Raw genomic sequence first — 6,888 nt, 5'->3', positions numbered from 1 at the left:
GCGAGAGGCAAGAGAAGACCTGCTAAGAGGGTCTGATGGGGAAGGGCAGAGCGGGGGACTGGCCCAGCCTGTGGAGGCAACACGGACATTTATACAACACCTACAGTTCATGAATGATTTTTGTCTTCACTATGCTATTCATTTTTTAACAAATGAATTATGGAAGAGGCAGAAAATATCATTATCCCCAGATAATATAATGAACCCCATTTATTTTCATAAATAAAGAAATTGAGGCTTGCCTAAGATCACAGTCTTAGTGAGGATACAGCTGTAACTCAAATCTACATCACTTCACGTCTCTTAAGCTTGTGTTATTTAGAATATCAGCCCCAAATAGCTTAGCTGTGGATCAAAACACAATGCAGTAATGCAAGTCTTCCAAGGTGGCTGGAGCTGAGTTTGTGGTGGAGGTGGATGGTAAGAGGTCTGGCTTGGTTTATAAGCTGTTTTCAAGAATTTGTAATTTATTCTAAAGGCAATGGGAAGAATATGTTCAAGTTTATGTTTTAAAACAGGGATCACTAAACCATGGTCCATAGGCCAGATCTGGTCCACTGCCTATTTTGTAACCAGCTTTGTTGAATCACATCCACGTGCATTTATTTACATATTGTTTATGGCTGATTTCATGCTACAATAGTAGATTTGAATAGTTGCAACGGAGACTGTAGGGCTCGCAAAGCCTAAAATAATTACTACCTGGCCCTTTACAGAAAAAGTTTGCTGACCTCTGTTTTAGAAAGATCTCCCTGGCTGTGATTTTGATTAGACAGAACCAAGATGAGAGGCAGTAAGCCCAGCCAGAAGACTACCTCAAAAGTCTTAGTGAGGGGGCCGGCCCCGTGGCTTAGCGGTTAAGTGCGCGCCCTCCGCTACTGGTGGCCCAGGTTCAGATCCCGGATGCGCACTGACGCACCGCTTCTCTGGCCATGCTGAGGCCGCGTCCCACATACAGCAACTAGAAGGATGTGCAACTATGACATACAACTATCTACTGGGGCTTTGGGGGAGAAAAAAAGGAGGAGGATTGGCAATAGATGTTAGCTCAGAGCCAGTCTTCTTCAGCAAAAAGAGGAGGATTAGCATGGATGTTAGCTCAGGGCTGATCTTCCTCACAAAAAAAAAAAGTCTTAGAAAGGATGAGAGCCTGAAGTTAGGTTGGGGCAGTGGCAATGATTTAAAAAATGCTGAGGTGAAGACTTGAAAAGACTTGGAGACTGGATATGTGAGTTGAGGAGGTGGAAAGATAAGAATGATTCCAATTACACTATTAGATATATATTTTTTAAGATGGTAATTGAAAACACAGGATTAGATGCTTCACTCAGGGAGAGAGTGAAGAGTGAGAGAAGAGGCCCTAGGCAGAGCCTCGAAGAACATAGACGTACAAAGGCTGGGCAAACAGACAGAAGCATTCAGGGAAGGTTTAGAAGGAGCTCTCAGACAGGTAAGAGGGCCACCAAGAGTCAGCAGTGTCAAAGGTGCCGCTGGATGGAGGCGAGCACTCAAAACTTGCCATTGGATTTGTCAAAAAGGAGTAGTTTCTGCAGAAAGGCAAGGGGCGTACACCAGACCCTGGTGGGCTGGGGAAGGACAAAGAGGTAAGGAAGTGGGGACAGAAGCAGACACAACACTTTCAAAATGCTTGATTCTGAAGGGAAAGGTAGAGATAGCAAGGCAGCTGCAGGGAGACCTGGGATTGGGTGACAGTTTCATTTTTTGTTCTTTGTTTTTTAATAAAGGAACTCTGAGCAAGCTTAATAATGAGCAGGAGAAGCCAGTAAAGGGAGAAGCTGTAGATTCAGGGACAAGTGGGGCTAACCAATGGAGGATGCCTGCCAAGGAGGCCAGAGGGAAGAATCTAGAGTAAGCAGCAAACAAGACCATCTATTGAGAGTGAGAGAGGCTGCCGCAGGATAGGTGGTTTGAATAGTCATAGATAATGGAGAAGAGAAGGATAACTAGGGAAATCCAGAATTGCCAGGCAAAACTAACGTTCCAGCTGAAGATCTGTGAGCTGTATTAAGAGTTTGAGTAGAAATCTAAACACAAAATTTCAGGAATAAGAAGTTGCAACAACTCAGAATCCAGCTGAGAGAAGTAGTATCTAAAGTTTTCAGTATAAGAGACATCTATTCTTCCATTTCTGTGAATATTCTAACTTCTGGCCTTGAATCAAATTGGAGCTCCAAAAGACCACACACATGGACCACAGAACTTAGCCCCTCATAGAAGTGTCTTCATTAAGTTTTAATGAGATTTTCTGGCCTTTCTGAGCTACCCAGAGAGGTGTCCGTTCTTCTGAGTTCCTGTTGTGACTTAAAGGGAAAATTTCACAATGTCCAGAGCCCCCGACCTGCAGATGAAAGATGAAGATATCCTCAAATTCCTCACAGCAGGAACCCTCTAGTAACCCCAACCTTGACTTCCAAATGGAAAGGTACTTCTACAAAAGGAAAAGTGATGGCATTACCTCATAAATCTGAAGAGAACCTGGGAGAAGCTTCTGCTGGCACTCATGTCATTGTTGCCCATTGAAAACCCAGCTGATGTCAGTGTCCCATCCGCCAAGAATACTGGCCAGCAGGCTGTGCTGAAGTTTGCTGCCACTGGAGCCACTCCTATTGCTGGCCACTTCACTCATGGAAACTTCACTAACCAGATCCAGGCAGCCTGTCGAGAGCCAAGACTTCCAGTGGTTACTGACCCCATGGCTGACCACCAGCATCTCACAGAGGCTCTTATGTGAACCTGCCTACCATGGCTCTGTGTAACACAGACTCTCGTCTACACTCTGTGGACGTTGCCATCCTGTGCAGCAACAAGAGAGCTCATTCAGTGGGTCCGACGTGGTGGATGCTGGCCTGGGAAGTTCTGCGCGTGCACGCTACCATCTTTTGTGATGGTGACCCATGGAAGGTCATGCCTGATCTCTACTTCTACAGAATCCTGAAGAGATTGAAATGGAAGCGCAGGCCACTGCTGAAAAGGCCTTCACCAAGGAAGAGTTTCAGGGTCAATGGAGTGCTCCAGCTCCCAAGTTTACTGCTTCTCAGCTCAAGGTCGCAGACTGGTCTGAAGGTGTGCAGGTGTCCTCCGTGCTTATTCACAGTTCCCTACTGAAGACTGGAGTACTCAGCTGCCGCTGAAGACTGGTCTGCAGTTCCCACTGCTCGGGCCACTGAGTGGGTGGGAACAACCACTGAACGGTCTTAAGCTGTTCTTCCACAGACTCTTAAACATAAAATGGAAATAAGATTGACAGAAAATAAACACTTTCTAAAAAAAAATCTGATTTCTTCTAGCCTATAGATTGAAGCCCAAATTCATTGGCATTTGTAGTAAAGACCCTAGGTTGGTCCTAATCTATGTTAAACCTAAGACTCAAGTGAGTCTGAAGATGTCTGGAAGACTGATAGGAAAGACTCTAGAAAGGTCTTTATATGAGAGTGAGAGAAGCCAGAAGGGAAACACGTCTTAAGGGACAAGAGAATCAATGTCTTCAATATTGATCCTAGAAAAGTTCACCAATTACAATTTCACCAAATTCTCTATGAGGCAATGAGCACAAGGTATCAGCATCGTTGGTACCAAGAGTTACAGTTCAAGTGCTTGCTTATTAGGAGTCAAGCACTGTTCCAGGTCCTTGACCAACATTGTCTCACTTAATACAGCAACATTCTGGGAAGTATTACTATTGATCCCCTTTAATGGATGAAGAAACTGAGCCTTGAGACACAAAGTAACTTTCCTGAGATCACACAGCTGGTTATTAGTAGCATCAAGATTCACATTGGTAAGCCAAAGCTATCCTAGACACCTCTCTGATGATAGGAGTATCAGCCCACAAAGTCAGGTGTACAAGAAACTTTTGAAAAATTCTATAACTCAGCTTAATCTCTATTTTAAGCCTTACCCTGGAACGTTTTTGAGGCGTTAACCGGGGTTCTCAAGGTTTTACCCCTCCCATTCCTCTCTGAGTTAATGACATTGTTTGGGGGCTTCTGTGGCACCAAGGCATTGGGTGTGCCTTAGACTTTAGTAATCTGTCCACACTAGATACTACTAAGACAGCCGTTGTCCCACCAATGTGGCCCCTAGGCTATGGGCCAAAACTTGTCAAGTACAATAGATCAGGTTCTTTTGCTCTTGTAGTAGTTTTCAATGTAGAATTAGATTGCCTTTGTGCATGGCACACACTCCAGAGTTTTGCACCAGCCCCACTAGTCTCCCAGTTACACCACTCCCAACCTCACATTTATGTGACCCACCGGGATCCTGGACACATTGAGTTTATGACACTGGTTAGAGAACCCACAAAGCTTCAGTCTCCATGGTCTTGCTTGCCTTAGTCCCTTCTGCTCTTGGCACCTAAGACCTCAGAGCTCTTGCCGCCCCTCTGATAGCACTGCCAGAAAGCAGGGCATGAGCTCTCCCATCTCTTTCTCCACAGCCCTGGGCCCTGGGGAATATTTCTCATCTTATGAAATCCTTTACCCACCATGCTTATTTAGGTCATTTTTCCTGGGCCCGCAAATTTTCTCCTTTCTCCAGGGCTTTGGATTTGGAAAACAAAAGCCAGGATTTCCAAGTCGATCCTGCCGCCTCCTCTCTGGAGGCGAGGAGGGCAAGATTTATGAGCATTTCAACAAAGAAATAACAGGGAGGAAAAAATAGGATAATATAGGATAAGACAACACCAAAATAGTATCTTGCCACTTGGAGTTCCTTAGAAGAAAAATGCCACTTAACTATAAGGAATGAAGTATAGAATAAAGGTCATTGGATGACTTGTGTAAGAGCTCCACTAACTTAGCTTCTGGCACCAACCCAACAACCACGCAGAAGGGCAGAATATGCAAAATACAGCTCAATGCGCTAATATCCAAGAAAACTAGAAGCTGAAAAAGCTGTGCTTTCCCAGCATCCTCACATAAGAGAATTGTACAAACCTCTTTCCAGCACATATTTGCTAGCATTCTGATGGCCTGCCCATTCACCCAGTGAAACACTTGCTGGTGGTGTGAGGTCATGTAGTGCTGATACTATTTCGTTCATTGTCCCATTTCTAATATGTGCTGGGTCAACCCCATCAGGGCTTTTATAAGTGGAGTCATTTTCTTTTTAAATTGTGGTCAATTTTCTGTGTCCTCTCTGCTCTTCTCTTTCTCCCAAGATGGCAGCTGGGAAAAAGGAATATTAAAAAATGATGAAGGACAAAATAGATGGAGAATGCAACATGGCATTTGTGGTTTTTTGTCTGTTTTTCTCTAAGTGTGGCTCTTCAAGGCAGAGTCTCATGAGTCTGTCTATAGCAAGTCCTTTATATGAAATGTTTTCTCCTGAAAAAGAGTGATAATTGCTATTTCTCCTGCAATCTGGCACCCTCTAAAAGCCCAGATTAGCTTTCACCTTAAGACAATGCTACTTCTATCAAGTTGTACATGAAAATATGTTCCAGGCCTGTAGCCTGGGTTCAGAAGTATGGAACATGGAGATCAGCGAGCAAGCTGGGTGTGGAGGTTGGGGCAGGTAGGAGGTATGCAAGGTAAAAGGTGGGGCAAAGAGACAGTGAGGGGGCCGGCCCCGTGGCTTGGTGGTTGAGTGAGCGCGCTCCACTGCTGGCGACCCGGGTTTGGATCCCGGGCTCGCACCGACGCGCTGCTTCTCTGGCCATGCTGAGGCCGCGTCCCACATACAGCAACTAGAAGGATGTGCAACTATGACACACAACTATCCACTGGGGCTTTGGGGGAAAAAATAAATAAATAAAATCTTTAAAAAAAAAAAAAAAGAGACAGTGAGGGTCTAAGTGGGCAAGCAGAGCTTAGTATCCTGGAAATGTAGACTTAGGGACCTGAAAGGATATGGAAGGACTGAACATTGAGAATTGTGTTAGGTGACAAACGGCAGATGATACAGGAGGCAGGACCCGTCCCCTGAGCAATGGAAGGCCTAGATGTTAGTCCCGGGGTTGAGGGTCCTGAGCAATGGTGAGACCTACTGGGCAGTCAGACCTCACAGATGTTTTGTTTAATCTTGCACAGCCATTCTAGGTAAGTATTTTCTCTATGTGCTGAAAGGAGGGAACTAAATGTCCGTGAATTGCTTGGTCATAGGTTTAATAAAGTGATCCAGACCAGACTTGACCCCATGTCCATTCAAGTCTGTTCAAAAGCCTGAACGTCTTCCAACTTCACTGAGACCGACAGGGTGCAGACTTGAGGTCTTCTCCGGCACATCCTGTCCAAGCCAGTTCTGGAGCTCGCAGTGTTTCTCTAAACATGGTCTGTGAACCCCTTCAATAAGAATCACTCTAGAAGCTTGTAAAAAATACTAACTCCTGGGATTCTTCCCCAGATATTCTGATTCAGAAGGTCTGGAGGGGATCTCAAGAATTTTAATTTTTCTGAGAGCTCCTGATTCAGGTTGAGCAATGACAATGTTCCATTATCCTGGCCACTGCAATTGAATTATGGTTGGTCATAAGACCTAGGCAGGGCCAATCAGCGTCTTCTCTAGGATTAATATACGTACTCTTGGAAAAGGCAATATTCTTTCCACTGATAGTGCTAAGCTTTGAGGCTGTGAGCTCGGTTGGCTGGGGTTCATCTTGTCTATCATGCAAACAAAGGTTCCCTATAGAATGTTCAAGTCAGAAATAAGCTTTTGAGCCCCCTGGATGCAGTTATGTCTGAAGTCTACCCTGGATCTCCTAGTTCTTTGAGCCCATGCTCCTTTTTTTCCCCCAAACTAGTTTGAGTTGAGTATCTGCTACTTGCAACCAGATGGCTTAGCTAGAGTTTGTGTGAAACAGACCAGAAGGTTTACATGAGTGCAGTAGAGTCACCAGTGTAATGGGACTTCTAACTTCACTGAGGTCAT

At 44.8% G+C, this 6,888-nt stretch overlaps 1 pseudogene; it reads left to right on the top strand.

Annotated features, from left to right (window-relative positions):
- Window positions 1–2,341: 2,341 nt before the first annotated feature.
- LOC101405733 (small ribosomal subunit protein uS2 pseudogene) lies at window positions 2,342–3,219 on the top strand (annotated as a pseudogene).
- The last annotated feature ends 3,669 nt before the right edge of the window (window positions 3,220–6,888 follow it).

Source organism: Ceratotherium simum, chromosome 19 (assembly GCF_057802395.1).
Source record: "Ceratotherium simum simum isolate JZ-2026a chromosome 19, ASM5780239v1, whole genome shotgun sequence".
NCBI lineage: Eukaryota > Metazoa > Chordata > Mammalia > Perissodactyla > Rhinocerotidae > Ceratotherium > Ceratotherium simum.
The sequence above is the reverse complement of the archived record's forward strand: the minus strand, read 5'-3'. Positions and strand labels throughout refer to the sequence as shown.